Genomic DNA, 25,811 nt, shown 5'->3' with positions numbered 1-25,811 from the left:
CCTTTTCAATATCTAGTTGAATCATAACCACCTCTTGCCTCGAAGCCCATGCATAATCAATTCCAAATTTTACATCTAGTATATTATGCAAAATATTCTGACCTTTAATAAATCCATTTTGTCTTGGATGAATCAAAGTAGGAAGAAATCGCTGCAACCTGTTGGCTAAGAACTTTGCAAATATCTTATACATGGCTCCCATCAATGTGATTGGTCTCCATTGATGTAGAGCTTTAGGCAATAAACGTACAAGCCCAATCTTCCAACTCGTAGGCATGATACCTGTATTCCACACCTTCTGAAAAATAGATGCAAGAGGGACCTTCAACTCATCAACATACTTTGTAAAAAACTCATTGAGGAGCCTATCCCATCCTAGACTTTTCCATCGCTCTCTCTCTCTCTCTCTCTCCCTCCATCCAAAGCTTGTGATAAGCCTTGCTACCGCATTCATAAATACCACACTCCCTCGACAAGCACAACACAATCATGGAACAAATCTCATACATGTTGCAAACACAAGTACTTTGGTGTCAAAGTAATGGATGCTAGCTCTAACTAGCAAAGAGCATGGCTTCATATTAGCTTACACAACAAGCAACTAGAATCACTAGCTATTTACTTGGTGGCTCTCTCTAAGTGAAGAAGGGGTTTCTTCCGTGAATGGAAAGAGAGGAAAACCTAAACATGACATCCAATTCAACTCAATGTGGAAAAGGTGTCAAGCTTGCTTTTTCCATCTTCCTTGATAATCAATCAGTGTCATATATATAGGCCTCCCAAATGCTAAAAGATTATAGTATGTGGAACTCTTATAGCATGTGTAAATGTTCTCATAGCATGTGCAAGACTTTTTGCTTTATCTCTACATTTGTTGTCTAACAAATACTCCAACAATATATGATCGTGATACCTATTGCAACTTGAGTACTTCATCAACATGATAATAATTTCTTGAGAGTTTAAACTAGTCCACATAATGCAACCTAAAGCAAAAAGTTAACTATAGATAAGAGATTGTACAAAGTATTTTTTAATGCTGCTTTACATAAACAAAAGTGATGTCTTCATATTGGCATTCTTATAACTTAATCTTAGAGATGCTTCACACATTCAAGAACTATTCCTTGCTAACGATTTATTGCACCTACTCCCATTAGATGACTACATGCAATCAATCTTAAGCATCTAAATTACATTCATCCTCGTGAACCTCTCATCATCAGTCTTTAAAGTTAATAACAATCAAAAACCTTAAAAGACATCCCAAATATTGTACTCTCCAGAAGTGTTTCACCTACTATCCCAAGTAGATTTCTAAGCAAGTGGGCTGACTTAGCTTACAATACATGGATGAGTTAATTTTTGTAGCTTGGATCAATTGTGGTAATAACCCTAGTCACTACAATGCAAGGAAACCTCAACCAAGAATTGGCAGGCACCTTCTGCATTCATGCAAAATAAACATTTAGTATTGTCTTATAGTCAGTGCTTCAAGAGTTTCCCCACAAGCTAAAATTCAGATCACCACAATTTGAAATAACTCTTATGTATTTCCTTCATAAATATTAACCCGATTTATCATCCTAATTTACAATATTACACTGATCGTCTATCACTGCAGCCAAGATATTTTTGCATTGAAATGGCTAACAATAAAGTTATCTTCTTGGCTTTGCACATTTGTAAAGAGATTGTTCTTTCAACTCTCTAAAACAACAAGGCACCAGGCTCTTTGTCAAGCTTGTAGAATAAGTGTCATTCAAGGTCTTCATAAGTGTCCTCACAAGCAACATCTTTTGCTGCTTTCTCAAAAATTGGCAATCAATATATAGAGCTGCCTGGGCCCGCATACAGGGATCTTGTAGAGCTGTGCAAACAAAACGCAGTAGATTTATGAGAGAGTGGAACCATGGAATTTTTTCCTCCTACACTCCTACAGGGCTTTTATGGCAGCATAGTGCCCTCGATTGGTTGAGATCTCCCTACCTTTTGGTTTGAGATCTACCTTTGTATGCTTTTTATTTTACTTAAAAGGAATCTCTCAAAAATATCTAGAGCTGCCTTACAAAATACACGGGTATGAGCTTTGCTGTAGAACCTTGCAAGCATGGAGCATGTAGAGAAGCCGCATGACATGTTTCAAAGCATCTCGTTGAATAGTTCTTCATGTCATTGCACGCTCAGCCAGTTAGACTGCTTGCACCTGCAGAAAAAAAAAGCATGAAAATTGGGCATTAGCATTGACAAGCAATAACAAGGAAGGGTTATCCTCATTTACTTTAAATACCATCCAAGTCCTTCAAAGAAGAAAGAGACAGAACTAAAGGTTCTCAGAAATAGCAGAGATCAAAATGATAAAGCATCAAACTTGAAGTTCATCCAGAACAGAAGCTTCTTTGTTCATATTTAGAATCAATCGTGCCATGCAAAAAAAATTACCTCCACATAGAATGTCTAGCTGCATGGTAAATTTTATATACTCGTCAATAAACACTCTGAGATAGGGTTTGAACACCATGCTTCGTCATGTGTGCCATGTGTGGACCCACAGAAGGTCTTCCCTAAATTAAGGGCCTCCACAACCCTCTACAATGATTCAGATTGGGCTGGTGCTTATGATACCAGGCAATCCACCAGTGGGAATTGTTTTTTTTCTTGGCAGTTCATGCATATCTTGGTTGAGTAAAAGCAACCCACTGTTGCCACATCTACTTGTGAGGCTGAGTACAGGGCAGTCTTCACAGCTGCAGTAGATTGTGTATGGTTGAGGAGACTATTGGCTGATCTTCGTGAGTGTCAACAGACACCCACCACCATTCTCACTGATAGCCAGAGTGCTATGGCCGTGGCACGAAATCCAGTATTTCATGCACGTACCAACATTATCACTATGTCAGAGAGAGGCTACATGCAGGGGAGATTAGTTTATCTTACTGCCCTACACAGGATAATGTTGCAGATCTATTCACAAAGGCTTTACCTCGAGAAAAGTTTGAAGCTTTCCGCAAAGCTTTGGGCTTACTCTCATACAGAGAGTGATCTGCTACCTTGTACAGGTTCACACTTCCACTACAGGGGGGATTTGTAGGCATATGCTCACTTATGGTAGTGCTATGTGTGAACAGGGCTTAACCAAGGGCACTTTTTCCCATGTGGTTTTTTCCCTTGGATATCAAGTGTGAAAGGACACTCTACATATAATATTTTGTACTTCTATATTATATGGATGTGGCACACATGCAAGGGTTGACTTGCATTTTGTGGATACCACACTTTTGGCTCTCTCTTTCTCTCTCTCATTTCTCTGTGTGAGCTTCTCTACCCTGCACCTAGCCCTAATGTGCAGGTTTGTGTGTGTGAGTGTGTGAGTCCAACACCAACAAGATGTTTCTTTTGTCATACAAAAGGACACACTTCTCGGGATTGTCCAAAGAAGCCTCCAAAGCCCGCCGCCGCCACCTCCACAGCTTCCGTGGTTGTTGGGGTAAAGGCGTTATGCCCACCCTTATAGTGTGTACAAGCCCATAAGTTATAGTACATAGTACACTTAGTACTTTTAATGTACTAAGTGCACTATGTGTACTAGTGCAATATACATGTGTGATAGGGGAGTCACACACTCATACCTCATGAGTTGACTTATCCCCACAACTCTCTCTCTCTCTCTCTCCCTGGTGCTTCTCTGTGTATGTCTCCCATGAATACTCTAACCTAACCCTAATTGCTGATTCTCCCCATCAACTGGTATCAGAGCCTTCAGTTCCTTCGAGGAGAAAGAAGTAGGATTTTCTTCAGGTGTTGCTGAGGACAAGCAAGCTGCAGCTACTCACTAGCGCAGTTCAGAGGAGACATCCCGCAGTAGTGCAGCAGCAGGAGCCGAAGCAGGTTGACTTACGCCCAAGACAAGGCAGGGGCTGCTGTGGCAACCTCTGATGACAGTCACATCAGAAGAGGAGCCCGTCGACTTCAGGCGTGTAGAAGGCGCACGGCGAAGCAAAGCGTAAGCAGCTACGTGAGCGACTCTAATCGTGTAGGCGTCGAGCGTGGAGCACTGGCGGGCGTTAAAATTGGCGAAGGCGTGTTAATCATCAGCGCGTGGCCCAAAGCCGCCCTCGCTTCAGCCATCTGTTGCCCCCACTGACGTGCACCACCGTACGTGTTCGCTCGTTGAACTCTGCCGTGACCGGTAATTCCAAAAGAAACGCAGAGAAGGGTCCTTCAAGACCGCTGGGCTGGAGTCGCAGAGCTGAATGAAAGCCTTCAGCTGCGCGATCTTGCCTGCATCCATCTTTAGGTCAGAGGAAGAGTAGCAGCAGTTCCTTAGGCGGCAGCAGCAGCACCTACTCGTCTGGAAACATAATAAAAAGCAATACCTTTCTGCAGCAACTAGGCCGGCACAGAAGTGCTCCCTCACCTGCATTAGAAGTGCCCCCTCACCTGCACAGAACAGAAGCAGCAATCATCAACCCCTCTTTTCCTGCAACAGCCTGCAAATTGAAGAAAAATCAGAAATTATAAGGTATTTTCCTCAATTTTTTTTTGGGATTTGCAATTGAGCAAGTACAATCAACAATTGAGCAGATACAGGTGTCGAATTGCTCAATTTTGAGCAAAATTGGCAAAATTGGGTGACATTGGTCACAATCAGGATAAATTTGCAGGAAATTGGTCAAATCAGGATCAATTTGCAGGAAATTGGATGTCGAAATTTGGGGCTTTTGATGTAATTGTGCAATTAAGCACTCATACATGCTGTATGATGTGAAAAATCGCACATTTGGGCAAAATTGCAGCAAATTGCAGTGCAAATCAAGGGGCTTTTGTGCCGATTTGGTTGATTTGCATGCAGGCAATCGCATTTGATGCTGTGGAAAATGTGTTGATGCCTTACAAGCACTCAATGTGCCTGTAAATCAAGGGGCTTTCATGTATTGGATGTATATGTGGCCAAGGGGAAGCATCGTAAACACTCTGGATACCTTCATGTGCGTCAATGTACCATGTATGATCAGAAATTGATCTTAAATCAAGGGGCTTTTCAAGTTTGTATGCTTGTTGAGCTTGGCAAAGCAGCAGGCAAGACATTTATGCTTTGAATCCTCAGAAATCAGCTTGCAGTCAAGGGGCTTTTGCCCAATTTCTGTTCGGAACTGTTGTATGCAGTGTTCGTGACTGTAAAAATCTGATTTTCACTCATTTGGACAGCCAGGAGAGCATTTATTGCTACTGTACCTGCTGGTACAGATTTGGCACAGCTTTGTGCAAGTTTTGGCATGGCTGTACACTGTTTTGAGTGACCAAAAGATTCAATTTCAGCTGCTGAAATTGCCGGTACAGGTTTGGTACATCATTGGTGAGCACTTGGTACTGCTGTACAGTACTTTGGAAGGGCAAAAGAGCACATTTAAGGTGCTGTCCAAAATCTGCAGCAACCAGATTTTGGTGTTTTCATCACATAAAGTGGGAGAAAAGTTGCATTCTTGCTTCCGCAATGGGAGATAAAGCTTGGGAGAACATTTGTGAGCACTTTGTGTGCTTAGGGTGCAGTGTTTGCACATCTTGGGTGCAGTGTTTGCACATTTGCAGGGAGTCAGGCATTGACAGGTTGCATTTTGCTATGGCAACCACAGGTGAGAGCTCTTCATTGCTTCACATCAAGAAGCTTGAAGGCTCGCATAACTATGATATTTGGCAAACCCAGTGCTACAATGTGTTGCTCCAGAAAAAGCAGCACAAGCCTATCAAAGAAAGGGGTGTGATGCCGGCTTCTCTTACTGCTGAAGAGTGGGAAGATATGGATGAGCTGGCAAGATCTACTATCATGTTGTCTGTGTCAGACTCATTACTTTTCAGCATTCGTGAAGAGAAGACAGCTTGGGGAATGTGGCAGAGATTGCAGGACTTGTATGCCCAACAAAGTGCCTCAAGCAAAGTGTATTGGTTGAAGAAACTCATAGGTCTTCAGATGAAGGAAGGGGCGTCTATGACAGCCCATCTAAATGAGTTTAATGGTATTGTCAGCCAGGTCATTAATCAAAAGTTGGCAATGGACGATGAGTTCAAAGCCACTTTTTTGTTATGCACTTTGCCAGAGAGTTGGGACACATTTAGGACAGCCACTAGCAATTCGCATGCTATGCTGTCATATGCAGATGTTGAGGGTGCTCTTCTTCAAGAAGAGATGAACAGGAAAAACAACTCTGTTGGAAAGTCCAATGCAATGAATGCACGTGGGAGATCCCAGCAAAGGGGAAAAAGCCAAGAAAGGGGAAGGAGCAAGTCTCGCTCCAAAAAGGATTTGGAATGCCATTATTGTGGCAAGAAGGGACACATTAAAAAGCAATGCTACAAATGGAAAAATGATCAAAAAGAAAAGGGAAAAGGCAAAGACAAAGAGAAGGATGAAGCCAAAGATGTAAAGCCAAAGGGCAAAAGTGGAGTCAAGATTGAAGAAATCAATGTGTCACATGCAGGTGGCAGTGAGGATGAGGTCCTATTTACTTCTTCACTTGATGCCCATTCACTTCTTATAGGTGGTCATGGTATGCACTCATGGATCATTGATTCAGGTGCCTCCTTTCATGTCACAGGTTGCAGAGACTTGTTTGTCAGGTACATTGCTGGCAATGAAGGAGTGGTTTATTTGGGTGATAACCATGCATGCAAGATTCTTGGCAGAGGTGATGTAAGGCTTGTATTTTCAGATGGCTCACAGCTTATGCTCCATGATGTCAGGCATGTGCCTGAGATCAAGAAGAATCTGCTTTCTACTGGACAGCTTGATGATGCTGATTATGTCACCACATTTGGTAGTGGAAAGTGGAAGATTAGTAAGGGCTCACTGGTTGTTGCCAGAGGCTCTAAGGTGGACACTCTTTATTTCATGCATGCAGGTGTTTGTCACCATGCTAATGTAAATGCAACCGAGCTGCCGGAAATTTCTATGTGGCATAGCCGGTTGGGACACATGAGTGTCAAAGGAATGGAGCAATTGTCTTGTTTGGGTTACTTGCCTTCTCTAAAGTTTTCAAGTTTTCAGTTTTGTGAGCATTGTATATATGGTAGGCAACTACAGTGCCCCCACAAGAAAGCTCTTGGACAGAAAGATGCTCAGTTAGAGCTTGTGCATACAGATGTATGTGAGATGCCTCAGCTTTCTTTGGGAGGGGCAAAATATTTTGTGTCTTTTATTGATGATGCCACACGCAAGGTGTGGGTTTATCCTCTTCGTTTGAAGAGTGATACATTCTCAGTGTTTGAGAAGTTTGTTGCTCTTGTTGAGAATCAAACTGGCAAAACACTGAAGGCTTTGCGTTCCGACAATGGTGGAGAATATATGTCCAAACAGTTTCAGGACTTTTGTGATGCAAAAGGCATCAAGAGGGAGCTTTCTACTCCTTATGATCCTCCACAAAACGGGACAACAGAGAGGATGAACAGGACCATACAGGAGAAGGTCCGTTCTATGTTGTCACATGCTGCATTACCTCATGGTTTTTGGGCTAAAGCTGTTATGACAGCCGTTCACCTTATAAACAGGTCACCTAACACGAGGCTTGGTGGGAAAGTGCCAGAAGAAGTATGGACAGGGAAGCCTCCGTCATACAAGCACTTGAGAGTGTTTGGTTGCGTTGCGTACGTGCACATACGCAGGGAAATGCGCACCAAACTTGATCCTAAGTCTCACAAATGCATATTCCTAGGATATGGTGACAGAGGTGAAATGGGGTATAGACTTTGGGATCCCGTGAATAGAAAGATCATACGCAGCAATGATGTCATTTTTGATGAAACATGCATGTATAAGGAGCCTGCAAGGCAACAGGAGCCTGGCAGAGTCATCTTTGATGATGATGGACATCATGGACAACAACAAAGGGCTGTAAATCAGCCATTACAGCAAGAAAATCAGCCCTTAAATGGTGCTGAAAATGGTCCAAATGGACAGCCAGAGATGGCAGAAGATATCCCTATGGATATACCACAGTTAGAGGATATACCGGGCATGATTTTTCAGCCTTATGGCATGGAACAGGAGCCACCAATGGGTGATATGCAGGTTGGACAACAACCTGCAAATGATGGTCATTGGGTACGGAGGTCCACTAGACCCTCCAGAGCCCCTGACAGGTTTGTTCCAGGGGTTGACTACTTGATGCTCACTGACTGTGGGGAGCCCTCATGTTATAAGGAGGCTTTACAGAGGGCAGACAAGGCTCTATGGGAGCGTGCCATGAAGTCAGAGATGGATTCTCTGCATAAAAATGAAACATGGAAGTTGGTGCATTTGCCTGCAGGCAAGAAGGTTTTGCCATGCAAGTGGGTATACAGGCTCAAAGTTGCACCAGATGCAAAGCCAAGATACAAAGCCAGGTTAGTGGCTAAGGGCTGTAAGCAGGAATATGGTGTGGACTTTGAGGAGATCTTCTCTCCAGTGGTCAAAATGACCACACTTAGAGCTGTGTTGGCTTTGGTTGCGCATGATGATCTGGACTTGATTCAGATGGATGTGAAGACTGCTTTTCTTCACGGTGATCTCCATGAGGAGATATATATGCAGCAGCCAGAGGGTTATGCAGTAAGTGGAAAGGAGAAGCTTGTATGCAAGCTGAAAAAGAGTCTTTATGGGCTCAAACAGGCACCAAGAGAATGGTATCATAAATTTGATACATTCATGAAATCTCAAAAATTCAGGAGAAGTGACATAGATCACTGCTTGTACACCAAGAAAGCTTTGGATGGCAGTCTATTGATCCTCATCTTGTATGTTGATGATATGTTGATTGCCGGGAAATCTCGTAAAGAGATGGATGCATTGAAAAAGAGGCTGCATGAAACCTTTGATATGAAGGATTTGGGTGATGCAAATCACATCTTGGGTATGCGGATACTTCGGGACAGAAATCAGCATGTGTTGTATTTGTCTCAGAAGGAATACATTGGCAAAGTCTTGCAGAGGTTCAATATGGACGGGGGGGAAGAAAGCTAGTACTCCTTTGCCTCCATATGTGAAACTCAGTGCTATGGACAGCCCACAGTCAGATACAGACAGGGCTGATATGGCCAAGATTCCGTATGCTTCAGCATGTGGCAGTCTCATGTATGCCATGGTTGCTACTAGGCCGGACGTTGCATTTGCAGTGGGAGTGGTTTCTAGATACATGGCCAACCCTGGCAAGAAGCATTGGGAAGCAGTGAAAGGTGTCATGAGATACCTGAAGGGCACACAGGATATGTGCATTTGCTTTGGCAAACAGGATGCATTAGTGCATGGTTACACGGATTCGGATTATGCCGGTCATCCAGATAACCGGAAGTCTACTACCGGTTATGTATTTACATTCACAGGAGGTGCTGTGTCATGGATATCTAGGATGCAGAAGTGCACTGCCTTATCTACTACAGAGGCCGAGTATATTGCAGCCACAGAGGCTTGCAAGGAGGCATTATGGCTATCTCGGTTAGTGGTTGATTTGGGTTATACAGGGGATATTCCATTGTTGCATTGTGACAGTCAGAGTGCCATTCAGTTGGCAAAGAACCCTGTTTTTCATGCAAAGACGAAGCATGTGGATGTGAAGTATCACATCATCAGAGAGGTGATAGAGAACAAGTGTCATGGCCCTGTGAAAATGGAACAGTACAAGTGTGGGCATGGTGGTAGCAGAGTCAGAATATTTTATGATTCACATGGGGGGTGCCCGGACAGAGTTTAAGATGTGTGGACATCCCTAGGTGTGAAGGGGGGAACTAGAAACATTAAACTTTAATGTTTATTAAAGTTTGCCCCTAGGCCTTAGTGGCCCTAGGAACTTATTAAAGTTTGGGGCCCTAGGGATTATTTTTGGGGAGGAGCCACTTTTGGAGTAGTGCTTCTCTCTCCTCCCTCTCTCTCTAGCTTTTGGGAAAGGAGTCGTGGAGGAGCCTTGAAGCGCATGTTCTCTAGCGTGGAAAAGAAGAAGAGAAGGATCGTTGGAGAAGCCGTGCTGCTGTTGCTGATTTTCTGAGTGCAAACCAGCCGTACAGCACTGTACGGCCAGATCTGCTGCAAATACCCTCTTTCTCTTCTGTTGGTTGGCTGCGCATAGGAGCTGCTGCAAGGTTTTCTGCTGCACACAGGGTCTGGTCAGGCTGTACCAGCAGGTACAACAGCTGTACCATACTGTACGGCTGCCGTACAGTGTACGGACAGCCTGGTACAGCAAGTACAGTTGCTGCAGGCAGTGCAGACAAGTGCTGGACAGAACTGTGTACTCAGATTCAGGCAGGTACATGAGTGGACAGCAGACTGATTGCGCAAGTACAACTCCTGGCACGTATCCCGAGGTGGTACAGACGGGTACGGGGCTGTTTTTCAGATCTGTACATTCAAAGTCGGCATAAAGGTGGGCAGAGGTTGGTTTTTCCATGAACATAGACATCATGTCGATGGCGTTCATCAGATGGAACTTTCAGCCTTTCTATGCTTTGATTCAGGACTGTTTTGGGACAGTTTATGGGCTGTTTTTGTTTGGTCGCAAATTCAGCCATGTGCTTGGGTTTTTGGCTGCAAGTACAGGTCATGTGGTTATGTTTCTTGGCATGGGAGTGATGCAAGCTCGCATGGCTGCGTGCTCATGGAGCAGATTGTGTTCTTCCTGCTAGAAAGGAACAGTGGGACCTGCAGTTATGGGCATCTCTATGTTGCCAGATGTTTCATGAGGGAACAGGTAACTAGATGTATGGAAACAGGACATAAGTTTCAAAGGGAAACAGGCCTAAGGGTTTCATGTGGAAACAGGTCGTAGGTTTTCTCGAGGAAACATGTTTTTGGGTTTCTCCAGGAGATAGGTCACATGCAGGCAGAAGGTACAGGAGTGGACACATGTTTGGTACAGCCTTGCTACTGATAGGACAGGGGACAGGAAATCCATGACAGAGATGGATAGTACCCTTGGATGGTAGAGAGGGTTTGTACAAGTGTGTCAACTGTATGGTATGCTGTGCTGTGATACTCTCTTGAGAGACAGTTTGGGAGTTTGTGTTGTGATGCAGGAGCACTGGATGTGTCAGGGTGTGATGCTGTTCATAGTGTGAGAGGCTATGGATGGTTGTGGCAGCCTTGATCATGGGAGAAAGCTTCTGTATGCAGACTCAATGTGTAAGAGTCTTTTGATGTGAACAATGGCTGGATTTATTTGTGGATGCCGTGTGGACAAGAAGCCAGATGCAGGTTCTTTGCAGGCTTCAGGAGTTCTACTGGGACGGCTGAATTACCAGCTTTATATTGTAATCAAAGCTCTTATAATCAATTAAAGAAATACCGCAAGGGGCGCCACTGCGATTTGGGGCCAATCGGTGTCCGTGTACTATTTGCAGGAGCACTCTAGCTCCCCCTGTTTGTTTTCCTTTTCTAGGTCCTCAATGGTGTTGAAGTGTTTTATGTGCGAATGTTTGTTCCACCGCCCTTTGCTTTCTGGAGGCCGGTTTACAAGGTTCCGTTTGCCGGGACACATCGTCGACTTTCTCAAGTGGGCGAGTCCGTGGTTGCTTTGGTCGGGACAATCGCCAACTTTCCTAAGGGGGTGAGCTCGTGGTTGTCTCATGAGAGTCACATCAAAAGCTTCAAGGAAGTGCAGGACACAGTACAGGATTTTGTGTCTTTGCCTATATGAGGTGAAGAGCAAGAGCTGAAGATGAAGCTCAGGAGAAAAGACACCAAGGACAAGAAGTAGTCGGCCAGGAACAAGAAGCAGTTGAAGTGTTATGGTGCAGGAGATGCGTTGAAGGCTATGGCTTTCGACAGTTTGTCACCGGTGGTATCTTCATAGAGGCTTCATGGGTTCGGAAGACAGTTTCTTTCTATGTTTGTGGTGATCTACTATGCTTCATCGAGGACTTGTGCTTATCACTTGGGTGGAGTGCAAGCAGGTTTTGGGTGCCTGAGAATGTATCAGATGAGGCTCAGATGGAAGTGGAGGAACTTGACGAGGTTCTTATTCCTGAGCATATACTGGCACATAAGGAAAGAAAGGTACAGGGTAAGGTTTCCCATCGCTATCCTGTGAAGTTCAAGAGTTGTTCACTGATGGATACGAAGTGGATGGAGGAGGTTCACTGATGGATGCGAAGTGGATGGAGGAGGGTGACTTAGCAGATTCACCTCAGGAGTTGCAGCTTTATCTTGATGCCTATGAGTTGGAGTCGACTCTTGTTACGGCTCATTCAGGTTCAGCAGAGCATGGGTCTGGAGCATTGCCTGATGCTCAAGAGGGGGGTAGCACCTCCGCTCCCTTGTTGTTACAGACAGGCTCAGTTGTTATCTAGGAGTCGCTTGGTGACATCTTTGTATTCACCCGAAGGTACTGAGGCTGACAGTACATCTGCTTATGGGACTTCTATGATATTGTGTACTAGTCACATGAGATGGTAAAGTTGGCAGTCGCGCGCACCTTGAACTATAACTGCAACTATGGATAACTCTATGGAGGGCATAAGTCTTGCGAGCAGTCCTAGAGTTGGTTTGGTTCATGGAAATATGGATCGAACTCTATTTGTGCATGTATGCATACACTTTTTTTGAGGTAGAGGTATTTTTGTATTCTGGTGCCATTGGATCCTGGTACCATTGAGAATACATTGGGAAATACTCTGCATTGTGTCGTGTGCTGCATGTATGTTGGTATGATACATCAAGTGCTTTATTATGTCATGGATGCACCATTGGGTGTAACTCCTGCGGGATGGCCATGAGACATATGTGGGAAAGTACTTGGTAGATGTAGTGTTTGGATGCATTGAGTGCTTTCATATGCTCATGTTTTACCATCAGTCGTGGGTCCTGCGGGATGCCCATGGGCGTAAGGCTTGCGAGCAGCCCTTAGACTGTTACTTTGGAGTAGGTAGAGCATTTTGAGGAGCATATTGTTTGCGAATGCATGTGTGTGTCATGCATATGTGTGCCATATGTAGAATGATGCATGGTTTTGTTTTTGGCTAACACAGTTAACGTGTTTCCATTTGGTTTTAGACTTTTGCTGTAGGTTCTGAAGGAACAAGCAAGAGGACAGTGTGGCTTATTGTGCAGGATGATTGTTTTATCACCCAGATGCATTGGAAGGCCATTGTTTTTGCCATATGGGATATTTTGATGCATCACCAGAATGCAATCGAGGACGCTTGCCATTTTTCAAGCGGGGGGTATGTCATGGCCCTGTGAAAATGGAACAGTACAAGTGTGGGCATGGTGGTAGCAGAGTCAGAATATTTTATGATTCACATGGGGGGTGCCCGGACAGAGTTTAAGATGTGTGGACATCCCTAGGTGTGAAGGGGGGAACTAGAAACATTAAACTTTAATGTTTATTAAAGTTTGCCCCTAGGCCTTAGTGGCCCTAGGAACTTATTAAAGTTTGGGGCCCTAGGGATTATTTTTGGGGAGGAGCCACTTTTGGAGTAGTGCTTCTCTCTCCTCCCTCTCTCTCTAGCTTTTGGGAAAGGAGTCGTGGAGGAGCCTTGAAGCGCATGTTCTCTAGCGTGGAAAAGAAGAAGAGAAGGATCGTTGGAGAAGCCGTGCTGCTGTTGCTGATTTTCTGAGTGCAAACCAGCCGTACAGCACTGTACGGCCAGATCTGCTGCAAATACCCTCTTTCTCTTCTGTTGGTTGGCTGCGCATAGGAGCTGCTGCAAGGTTTTCTGCTGCACACAGGGTCTGGTCAGGCTGTACCAGCAGGTACAACAGCTGTACCATACTGTACGGCTGCCGTACAGTGTACGGACAGCCTGGTACAGCAAGTACAGTTGCTGCAGGCAGTGCAGACAAGTGCTGGACAGAACTGTGTACTCAGATTCAGGCAGGTACATGAGTGGACAGCAGACTGATTGCGCAAGTACAACTCCTGGCACGTATCCCGAGGTGGTACAGACGGGTACGGGGCTGTTTTTCAGATCTGTACATTCAAAGTCGGCATAAAGGTGGGCAGAGGTTGGTTTTTCCATGAACATAGACATCATGTCGATGGCGTTCATCAGATGGAACTTTCAGCCTTTCTATGCTTTGATTCAGGACTGTTTTGGGACAGTTTATGGGCTGTTTTTGTTTGGTCGCAAATTCAGCCATGTGCTTGGGTTTTTGGCTGCAAGTACAGGTCATGTGGTTATGTTTCTTGGCATGGGAGTGATGCAAGCTCGCATGGCTGCGTGCTCATGGAGCAGATTGTGTTCTTCCTGCTAGAAAGGAACAGTGGGACCTGCAGTTATGGGCATCTCTATGTTGCCAGATGTTTCATGAGGGAACAGGTAACTAGATGTATGGAAACAGGACATAAGTTTCAAAGGGAAACAGGCCTAAGGGTTTCATGTGGAAACAGGTCGTAGGTTTTCTCGAGGAAACATGTTTTTGGGTTTCTCCAGGAGATAGGTCACATGCAGGCAGAAGGTACAGGAGTGGACACATGTTTGGTACAGCCTTGCTACTGATAGGACAGGGGACAGGAAATCCATGACAGAGATGGATAGTACCCTTGGATGGTAGAGAGGGTTTGTACAAGTGTGTCAACTGTATGGTATGCTGTGCTGTGATACTCTCTTGAGAGACAGTTTGGGAGTTTGTGTTGTGATGCAGGAGCACTGGATGTGTCAGGGTGTGATGCTGTTCATAGTGTGAGAGGCTATGGATGGTTGTGGCAGCCTTGATCATGGGAGAAAGCTTCTGTATGCAGACTCAATGTGTAAGAGTCTTTTGATGTGAACAATGGCTGGATTTATTTGTGGATGCCGTGTGGACAAGAAGCCAGATGCAGGTTCTTTGCAGGCTTCAGGAGTTCTACTGGGACGGCTGAATTACCAGCTTTATATTGTAATCAAAGCTCTTATAATCAATTAAAGAAATACCGCAAGGGGCGCCACTGCGATTTGGGGCCAATCGGTGTCCGTGTACTATTTGCAGGAGCACTCTAGCTCCCCCTGTTTGTTTTCCTTTTCTAGGTCCTCAATGGTGTTGAAGTGTTTTATGTGCGAATGTTTGTTCCACCGCCCTTTGCTTTCTGGAGGCCGGTTTACAAGGTTCCGTTTGCCGGGACACATCGTCGACTTTCTCAAGTGGGCGAGTCCGTGGTTGCTTTGGTCGGGACAATCGCCAACTTTCCTAAGGGGGTGAGCTCGTGGTTGTCTCATGAGAGTCACATCAAAAGCTTCAAGGAAGTGCAGGACACAGTACAGGATTTTGTGTCTTTGCCTATATGAGGTGAAGAGCAAGAGCTGAAGATGAAGCTCAGGAGAAAAGACACCAAGGACAAGAAGTAGTCGGCCAGGAACAAGAAGCAGTTGAAGTGTTATGGTGCAGGAGATGCGTTGAAGGCTATGGCTTTCGACAGTTTGTCACCGGTGGTATCTTCATAGAGGCTTCATGGGTTCGGAAGACAGTTTCTTTCTATGTTTGTGGTGATCTACTATGCTTCATCGAGGACTTGTGCTTATCACTTGGGTGGAGTGCAAGCAGGTTTTGGGTGCCTGAGAATGTATCAGATGAGGCTCAGATGGAAGTGGAGGAACTTGACGAGGTTCTTATTCCTGAGCATATACTGGCACATAAGGAAAGAAAGGTACAGGGTAAGGTTTCCCATCGCTATCCTGTGAAGTTCAAGAGTTGTTCACTGATGGATACGAAGTGGATGGAGGAGGTTCACTGATGGATGCGAAGTGGATGGAGGAGGGTGACTTAGCAGATTCACCTCAGGAGTTGCAGCTTTATCTTGATGCCTATGAGTTGGAGTCGACTCTTGTTACGGCTCATTCAGGTTCAGCAGAGCATGGGTCTGGAGCATTGCCTGATGCTCAAGAGGGGGGTAGCACCTCCGCTCCCTTGTTGTTACAGACAGGCTCAGTTGTTATCTAGGAGTCGCTTGGTGACATCTTTGTATTCACCCGAAGGTACTGAGGCTGACAGTACATCTGCTTATGGGACTTCTATGATATTGTGTACTAGTCACATGAGATGGTAAAGTTGGCAGTCGCGCGCACCTTGAACTATAACTGCAACTATGGATAACTCTATGGAGGGCATAAGTCTTGCGAGCAGTCCTAGAGTTGGTTTGGTTCATGGAAATATGGATCGAACTCTATTTGTGCATGTATGCATACACTTTTTTTGAGGTAGAGGTATTTTTGTATTCTGGTGCCATTGGATCCTGGTACCATTGAGAATACATTGGGAAATACTCTGCATTGTGTCGTGTGCTGCATGTATGTTGGTATGATACATCAAGTGCTTTATTATGTCATGGATGCACCATTGGGTGTAACTCCTGCGGGATGGCCATGAGACATATGTGGGAAAGTACTTGGTAGATGTAGTGTTTGGATGCATTGAGTGCTTTCATATGCTCATGTTTTACCATCAGTCGTGGGTCCTGCGGGATGCCCATGGGCGTAAGGCTTGCGAGCAGCCCTTAGACTGTTACTTTGGAGTAGGTAGAGCATTTTGAGGAGCATATTGTTTGCGAATGCATGTGTGTGTCATGCATATGTGTGCCATATGTAGAATGATGCATGGTTTTGTTTTTGGCTAACACAGTTAACGTGTTTCCATTTGGTTTTAGACTTTTGCTGTAGGTTCTGAAGGAACAAGCAAGAGGACAGTGTGGCTTATTGTGCAGGATGATTGTTTTATCACCCAGATGCATTGGAAGGCCATTGTTTTTGCCATATGGGATATTTTGATGCATCACCAGAATGCAATCGAGGACGCTTGCCATTTTTCAAGCGGGGGGTATGTCATGGCCCTGTGAAAATGGAACAGTACAAGTGTGGGCATGGTGGTAGCAGAGTCAGAATATTTTATGATTCACATGGGGGGTGCCCGGACAGAGTTTAAGATGTGTGGACATCCCTAGGTGTGAAGGGGGGAACTAGAAACATTAAACTTTAATGTTTATTAAAGTTTGCCCCTAGGCCTTAGTGGCCCTAGGAACTTATTAAAGTTTGGGGCCCTAGGGATTATTTTTGGGGAGGAGCCACTTTTGGAGTAGTGCTTCTCTCTCCTCCCTCTCTCTCTAGCTTTTGGGAAAGGAGTCGTGGAGGAGCCTTGAAGAGCATGTTCTCTAGCGTGGAAAAGAAGAAGAGAAGGATCGTTGGAGAAGCCGTGCTGCTGTTGCTGATTTTCTGAGTGCAAACCAGCCGTACAGCACTGTACGGCCAGATCTGCTGCAAATACCCTCTTTCTCTTCTGTTGGTTGGCTGCGCATAGGAGCTGCTGCAAGGTTTTCTGCTGCACACAGGGTCTGGTCAGGCTGTACCAGCAGGTACAACAGCTGTACCATACTGTACGGCTGCCGTACAGTGTACGGACAGCCTGGTACAGCAAGTACAGTTGCTGCAGGCAGTGCAGACAAGTGCTGGACAGAACTGTGTACTCAGATTCAGGCAGGTACATGAGTGGACAGCAGACTGATTGCGCAAGTACAACTCCTGGCACGTATCCCGAGGTGGTACAGACGGGTACGGGGCTGTTTTTCAGATCTGTACATTCAAAGTCGGCATAAAGGTGGGCAGAGGTTGGTTTTTCCATGAACATAGACATCATGTCGATGGCGTTCATCAGATGGAACTTTCAGCCTTTCTATGCTTTGATTCAGGACTGTTTTGGGACAGTTTATGGGCTGTTTTTGTTTGGTCGCAAATTCAGCCATGTGCTTGGGTTTTTGGCTGCAAGTACAGGTCATGTGGTTATGTTTCTTGGCATGGGAGTGATGCAAGCTCGCATGGCTGCGTGCTCATGGAGCAGATTGTGTTCTTCCTGCTAGAAAGGAACAGTGGGACCTGCAGTTATGGGCATCTCTATGTTGCCAGATGTTTCATGAGGGAACAGGTAACTAGATGTATGGAAACAGGACATAAGTTTCAAAGGGAAACAGGCCTAAGGGTTTCATGTGGAAACAGGTCGTAGGTTTTCTCGAGGAAACATGTTTTTGGGTTTCTCCAGGAGATAGGTCACATGCAGGCAGAAGGTACAGGAGTGGACACATGTTTGGTACAGCCTTGCTACTGATAGGACAGGGGACAGGAAATCCATGACAGAGATGGATAGTACCCTTGGATGGTAGAGAGGGTTTGTACAAGTGTGTCAACTGTATGGTATGCTGTGCTGTGATACTCTCTTGAGAGACAGTTTGGGAGTTTGTGTTGTGATGCAGGAGCACTGGATGTGTCAGGGTGTGATGCTGTTCATAGTGTGAGAGGCTATGGATGGTTGTGGCAGCCTTGATCATGGGAGAAAGCTTCTGTATGCAGACTCAATGTGTAAGAGTCTTTTGATGTGAACAATGGCTGGATTTATTTGTGGATGCCGTGTGGACAAGAAGCCAGATGCAGGTTCTTTGCAGGCTTCAGGAGTTCTACTGGGACGGCTGAATTACCAGCTTTATATTGTAATCAAAGCTCTTATAATCAATTAAAGAAATACCGCAAGGGGCGCCACTGCGATTTGGGGCCAATCGGTGTCCGTGTACTATTTGCAGGAGCACTCTAGCTCCCCCTGTTTGTTTTCCTTTTCTAGGTCCTCAATGGTGTTGAAGTGTTTTATGTGCGAATGTTTGTTCCACCGCCCTTTGCTTTCTGGAGGCCGGTTTACAAGGTTCCGTTTGCCGGGACACATCGTCGACTTTCTCAAGTGGGCGAGTCCGTGGTTGCTTTGGTCGGGACAATCGCCAACTTTCCTAAGGGGGTGAGCTCGTGGTTGTCTCATGAGAGTCACATCAAAAGCTTCAAGGAAGTGCAGGACACAGTACAGGATTTTGTGTCTTTGCCTATATGAGGTGAAGAGCAAGAGCTGAAGATGAAGCTCAGGAGAAAAGACACCAAGGACAAGAAGTAGTCGGCCAGGAACAAGAAGCAGTTGAAGTGTTATGGTGCAGGAGATGCGTTGAAGGCTATGGCTTTCGACAGTTTGTCACCGGTGGTATCTTCATAGAGGCTTCATGGGTTCGGAAGACAGTTTCTTTCTATGTTTGTGGTGATCTACTATGCTTCATCGAGGACTTGTGCTTATCACTTGGGTGGAGTGCAAGCAGGTTTTGGGTGCCTGAGAATGTATCAGATGAGGCTCAGATGGAAGTGGAGGAACTTGACGAGGTTCTTATTCCTGAGCATATACTGGCACATAAGGAAAGAAAGGTACAGGGTAAGGTTTCCCATCGCTATCCTGTGAAGTTCAAGAGTTGTTCACTGATGGATACGAAGTGGATGGAGGAGGTTCACTGATGGATGCGAAGTGGATGGAGGAGGGTGACTTAGCAGATTCACCTCAGGAGTTGCAGCTTTATCTTGATGCCTATGAGTTGGAGTCGACTCTTGTTACGGCTCATTCAGGTTCAGCAGAGCATGGGTCTGGAGCATTGCCTGATGCTCAAGAGGGGGGTAGCACCTCCGCTCCCTTGTTGTTACAGACAGGCTCAGTTGTTATCTAGGAGTCGCTTGGTGACATCTTTGTATTCACCCGAAGGTACTGAGGCTGACAGTACATCTGCTTATGGGACTTCTATGATATTGTGTACTAGTCACATGAGATGGTAAAGTTGGCAGTCGCGCGCACCTTGAACTATAACTGCAACTATGGATAACTCTATGGAGGGCATAAGTCTTGCGAGCAGTCCTAGAGTTGGTTTGGTTCATGGAAATATGGATCGAACTCTATTTGTGCATGTATGCATACACTTTTTTTGAGGTAGAGGTATTTTTGTATTCTGGTGCCATTGGATCCTGGTACCATTGAGAATACATTGGGAAATACTCTGCATTGTGTCGTGTGCTGCATGTATGTTGGTATGATACATCAAGTGCTTTATTATGTCATGGATGCACCATTGGGTGTAACTCCTGCGGGATGGCCATGAGACATATGTGGGAAAGTACTTGGTAGATGTAGTGTTTGGATGCATTGAGTGCTTTCATATGCTCATGTTTTACCATCAGTCGTGGGTCCTGCGGGATGCCCATGGGCGTAAGGCTTGCGAGCAGCCCTTAGACTGTTACTTTGGAGTAGGTAGAGCATTTTGAGGAGCATATTGTTTGCGAATGCATGTGTGTGTCATGCATATGTGTGCCATATGTAGAATGATGCATGGTTTTGTTTTTGGCTAACACAGTTAACGTGTTTCCATTTGGTTTTAGACTTTTGCTGTAGGTTCTGAAGGAACAAGCAAGAGGACAGTGTGGCTTATTGTGCAGGATGATTGTTTTATCACCCAGATGCATTGGAAGGCCATTGTTTTTGCCATATGGGATATTTTGATGCATCACCAGAATGCAATCGAGGACGCTTGCCATTTTTCAAGCGGGGGGTATGTCATGGCCCTGTGAAAATGGAACAGTACAAGTGTGGGCATGGTGGTAGCAGAGTCAGAATATTTTATGATTCACATGGGGGGTGCCCGGACAGAGTTTAAGATGTGTGGACATCCCTAGGTGTGAAGGGGGGAACTAGAAACATTAAACTTTAATGTTTATTAAAGTTTGCCCCTAGGCCTTAGTGGCCCTAGGAACTTATTAAAGTTTGGGGCCCTAGGGATTATTTTTGGGGAGGAGCCACTTTTGGAGTAGTGCTTCTCTCTCCTCCCTCTCTCTCTAGCTTTTGGGAAAGGAGTCGTGGAGGAGCCTTGAAGCGCATGTTCTCTAGCGTGGAAAAGAAGAAGAGAAGGATCGTTGGAGAAGCCGTGCTGCTGTTGCTGATTTTCTGAGTGCAAACCAGCCGTACAGCACTGTACGGCCAGATCTGCTGCAAATACCCTCTTTCTCTTCTGTTGGTTGGCTGCGCATAGGAGCTGCTGCAAGGTTTTCTGCTGCACACAGGGTCTGGTCAGGCTGTACCAGCAGGTACAACAGCTGTACCATACTGTACGGCTGCCGTACAGTGTACGGACAGCCTGGTACAGCAAGTACAGTTGCTGCAGGCAGTGCAGACAAGTGCTGGACAGAACTGTGTACTCAGATTCAGGCAGGTACATGAGTGGACAGCAGACTGATTGCGCAAGTACAACTCCTGGCACGTATCCCGAGGTGGTACAGACGGGTACGGGGCTGTTTTTCAGATCTGTACATTCAAAGTCGGCATAAAGGTGGGCAGAGGTTGGTTTTTCCATGAACATAGACATCATGTCGATGGCGTTCATCAGATGGAACTTTCAGCCTTTCTATGCTTTGATTCAGGACTGTTTTGGGACAGTTTATGGGCTGTTTTTGTTTGGTCGCAAATTCAGCCATGTGCTTGGGTTTTTGGCTGCAAGTACAGGTCATGTGGTTATGTTTCTTGGCATGGGAGTGATGCAAGCTCGCATGGCTGCGTGCTCATGGAGCAGATTGTGTTCTTCCTGCTAGAAAGGAACAGTGGGACCTGCAGTTATGGGCATCTCTATGTTGCCAGATGTTTCATGAGGGAACAGGTAACTAGATGTATGGAAACAGGACATAAGTTTCAAAGGGAAACAGGCCTAAGGGTTTCATGTGGAAACAGGTCGTAGGTTTTCTCGAGGAAACATGTTTTTGGGTTTCTCCAGGAGATAGGTCACATGCAGGCAGAAGGTACAGGAGTGGACACATGTTTGGTACAGCCTTGCTACTGATAGGACAGGGGACAGGAAATCCATGACAGAGATGGATAGTACCCTTGGATGGTAGAGAGGGTTTGTACAAGTGTGTCAACTGTATGGTATGCTGTGCTGTGATACTCTCTTGAGAGACAGTTTGGGAGTTTGTGTTGTGATGCAGGAGCACTGGATGTGTCAGGGTGTGATGCTGTTCATAGTGTGAGAGGCTATGGATGGTTGTGGCAGCCTTGATCATGGGAGAAAGCTTCTGTATGCAGACTCAATGTGTAAGAGTCTTTTGATGTGAACAATGGCTGGATTTATTTGTGGATGCCGTGTGGACAAGAAGCCAGATGCAGGTTCTTTGCAGGCTTCAGGAGTTCTACTGGGACGGCTGAATTACCAGCTTTATATTGTAATCAAAGCTCTTATAATCAATTAAAGAAATACCGCAAGGGGCGCCACTGCGATTTGGGGCCAATCGGTGTCCGTGTACTATTTGCAGGAGCACTCTAGCTCCCCCTGTTTGTTTTCCTTTTCTAGGTCCTCAATGGTGTTGAAGTGTTTTATGTGCGAATGTTTGTTCCACCGCCCTTTGCTTTCTGGAGGCCGGTTTACAAGGTTCCGTTTGCCGGGACACATCGTCGACTTTCTCAAGTGGGCGAGTCCGTGGTTGCTTTGGTCGGGACAATCGCCAACTTTCCTAAGGGGGTGAGCTCGTGGTTGTCTCATGAGAGTCACATCAAAAGCTTCAAGGAAGTGCAGGACACAGTACAGGATTTTGTGTCTTTGCCTATATGAGGTGAAGAGCAAGAGCTGAAGATGAAGCTCAGGAGAAAAGACACCAAGGACAAGAAGTAGTCGGCCAGGAACAAGAAGCAGTTGAAGTGTTATGGTGCAGGAGATGCGTTGAAGGCTATGGCTTTCGACAGTTTGTCACCGGTGGTATCTTCATAGAGGCTTCATGGGTTCGGAAGACAGTTTCTTTCTATGTTTGTGGTGATCTACTATGCTTCATCGAGGACTTGTGCTTATCACTTGGGTGGAGTGCAAGCAGGTTTTGGGTGCCTGAGAATGTATCAGATGAGGCTCAGATGGAAGTGGAGGAACTTGACGAGGTTCTTATTCCTGAGCATATACTGGCACATAAGGAAAGAAAGGTACAGGGTAAGGTTTCCCATCGCTATCCTGTGAAGTTCAAGAGTTGTTCACTGATGGATACGAAGTGGATGGAGGAGGTTCACTGATGGATGCGAAGTGGATGGAGGAGGGTGACTTAGCAGATTCACCTCAGGAGTTGCAGCTTTATCTTGATGCCTATGAGTTGGAGTCGACTCTTGTTACGGCTCATTCAGGTTCAGCAGAGCATGGGTCTGGAGCATTGCCTGATGCTCAAGAGGGGGGTAGCACCTCCGCTCCCTTGTTGTTACAGACAGGCTCAGTTGTTATCTAGGAGTCGCTTGGTGACATCTTTGTATTCACCCGAAGGTACTGAGGCTGACAGTACATCTGCTTATGGGACTTCTATGATATTGTGTACTAGTCACATGAGATGGTAAAGTTGGCAGTCGCGCGCACCTTGAACTATAACTGCAACTATGGATAACTCTATGGAGGGCATAAGTCTTGCGAGCAGTCCTAGAGTTGGTTTGGTTCATGGAAATATGGATCGAACTCTATTTGTGCATGTATGCATACACTTTTTTTGAGGTAGAGGTATTTTTGTATTCTGGTGCCATTGGATCCTGGTACCATTGAGAATACATTGGGAAATACTCTGCATTGTGTCGTGTGCTGCATGTATGTTGGTATGATACATCAAGTGCTTTATTATGTCATGGATGCACCATTGGGTGTAACTCCTGCGGGATGGCCATGAGACATATGTGGGAAAGTACTTGGTAGATGTAGTGTTTGGATGCATTGAGTGCTTTCATATGCTCATGTTTTACCATCAGTCGTGGGTCCTGCGGGATGCCCATGGGCGTAAGGCTTGCGAGCAGCCCTTAGACTGTTACTTTGGAGTAGGTAGAGCATTTTGAGGAGCATATTGTTTGCGAATGCATGTGTGTGTCATGCATATGTGTGCCATATGTAGAATGATGCATGGTTTTGTTTTTGGCTAACACAGTTAACGTGTTTCCATTTGGTTTTAGACTTTTGCTGTAGGTTCTGAAGGAACAAGCAAGAGGACAGTGTGGCTTATTGTGCAGGATGATTGTTTTATCACCCAGATGCATTGGAAGGCCATTGTTTTTGCCATATGGGATATTTTGATGCATCACCAGAATGCAATCGAGGACGCTTGCCATTTTTCAAGCGGGGGGTATGTCATGGCCCTGTGAAAATGGAACAGTACAAGTGTGGGCATGGTGGTAGCAGAGTCAGAATATTTTATGATTCACATGGGGGGTGCCCGGACAGAGTTTAAGATGTGTGGACATCCCTAGGTGTGAAGGGGGGAACTAGAAACATTAAACTTTAATGTTTATTAAAGTTTGCCCCTAGGCCTTAGTGGCCCTAGGAACTTATTAAAGTTTGGGGCCCTAGGGATTATTTTTGGGGAGGAGCCACTTTTGGAGTAGTGCTTCTCTCTCCTCCCTCTCTCTCTAGCTTTTGGGAAAGGAGTCGTGGAGGAGCCTTGAAGCGCATGTTCTCTAGCGTGGAAAAGAAGAAGAGAAGGATCGTTGGAGAAGCCGTGCTGCTGTTGCTGATTTTCTGAGTGCAAACCAGCCGTACAGCACTGTACGGCCAGATCTGCTGCAAATACCCTCTTTCTCTTCTGTTGGTTGGCTGCGCATAGGAGCTGCTGCAAGGTTTTCTGCTGCACACAGGGTCTGGTCAGGCTGTACCAGCAGGTACAACAGCTGTACCATACTGTACGGCTGCCGTACAGTGTACGGACAGCCTGGTACAGCAAGTACAGTTGCTGCAGGCAGTGCAGACAAGTGCTGGACAGAACTGTGTACTCAGATTCAGGCAGGTACATGAGTGGACAGCAGACTGATTGCGCAAGTACAACTCCTGGCACGTATCCCGAGGTGGTACAGACGGGTACGGGGCTGTTTTTCAGATCTGTACATTCAAAGTCGGCATAAAGGTGGGCAGAGGTTGGTTTTTCCATGAACATAGACATCATGTCGATGGCGTTCATCAGATGGAACTTTCAGCCTTTCTATGCTTTGATTCAGGACTGTTTTGGGACAGTTTATGGGCTGTTTTTGTTTGGTCGCAAATTCAGCCATGTGCTTGGGTTTTTGGCTGCAAGTACAGGTCATGTGGTTATGTTTCTTGGCATGGGAGTGATGCAAGCTCGCATGGCTGCGTGCTCATGGAGCAGATTGTGTTCTTCCTGCTAGAAAGGAACAGTGGGACCTGCAGTTATGGGCATCTCTATGTTGCCAGATGTTTCATGAGGGAACAGGTAACTAGATGTATGGAAACAGGACATAAGTTTCAAAGGGAAACAGGCCTAAGGGTTTCATGTGGAAACAGGTCGTAGGTTTTCTCGAGGAAACATGTTTTTGGGTTTCTCCAGGAGATAGGTCACATGCAGGCAGAAGGTACAGGAGTGGACACATGTTTGGTACAGCCTTGCTACTGATAGGACAGGGGACAGGAAATCCATGACAGAGATGGATAGTACCCTTGGATGGTAGAGAGGGTTTGTACAAGTGTGTCAACTGTATGGTATGCTGTGCTGTGATACTCTCTTGAGAGACAGTTTGGGAGTTTGTGTTGTGATGCAGGAGCACTGGATGTGTCAGGGTGTGATGCTGTTCATAGTGTGAGAGGCTATGGATGGTTGTGGCAGCCTTGATCATGGGAGAAAGCTTCTGTATGCAGACTCAATGTGTAAGAGTCTTTTGATGTGAACAATGGCTGGATTTATTTGTGGATGCCGTGTGGACAAGAAGCCAGATGCAGGTTCTTTGCAGGCTTCAGGAGTTCTACTGGGACGGCTGAATTACCAGCTTTATATTGTAATCAAAGCTCTTATAATCAATTAAAGAAATACCGCAAGGGGCGCCACTGCGATTTGGGGCCAATCGGTGTCCGTGTACTATTTGCAGGAGCACTCTAGCTCCCCCTGTTTGTTTTCCTTTTCTAGGTCCTCAATGGTGTTGAAGTGTTTTATGTGCGAATGTTTGTTCCACCGCCCTTTGCTTTCTGGAGGCCGGTTTACAAGGTTCCGTTTGCCGGGACACATCGTCGACTTTCTCAAGTGGGCGAGTCCGTGGTTGCTTTGGT

At 45.6% G+C, this 25,811-nt stretch overlaps 1 protein-coding gene across 2 annotated transcripts in view; it reads right to left on the bottom strand.

Annotated features, from left to right (window-relative positions):
* Nucleotides 1-1,533: 1,533 nt before the first annotated feature.
* The window catches only part of LOC147606206 (pentatricopeptide repeat-containing protein At4g19191, mitochondrial-like), a 46,684-nt gene continuing 22,406 nt past the window's right edge, over nucleotides 1,534-25,811 (bottom strand). For both annotated transcript variants that reach the window (XM_086792360.1, XM_086792361.1), the window contains exons 3-4: nucleotides 2,102-2,206; nucleotides 1,534-1,870 (exon numbers count right to left, since the gene is read on the bottom strand). The gene's annotated coding sequence lies outside the window, so the exon portion shown is untranslated. The remainder of the gene's footprint in view (nucleotides 1,871-2,101; nucleotides 2,207-25,811) is intronic.

This window comes from Cibotium barometz, chromosome 58, assembly GCF_041138505.1.
Source record: "Cibotium barometz isolate CiBa-2024 chromosome 58, ASM4113850v1, whole genome shotgun sequence".
Lineage (NCBI taxonomy): Eukaryota > Viridiplantae > Streptophyta > Polypodiopsida > Cyatheales > Cibotiaceae > Cibotium > Cibotium barometz.
The sequence above is the reverse complement of the archived record's forward strand: the minus strand, read 5'-3'. Positions and strand labels throughout refer to the sequence as shown.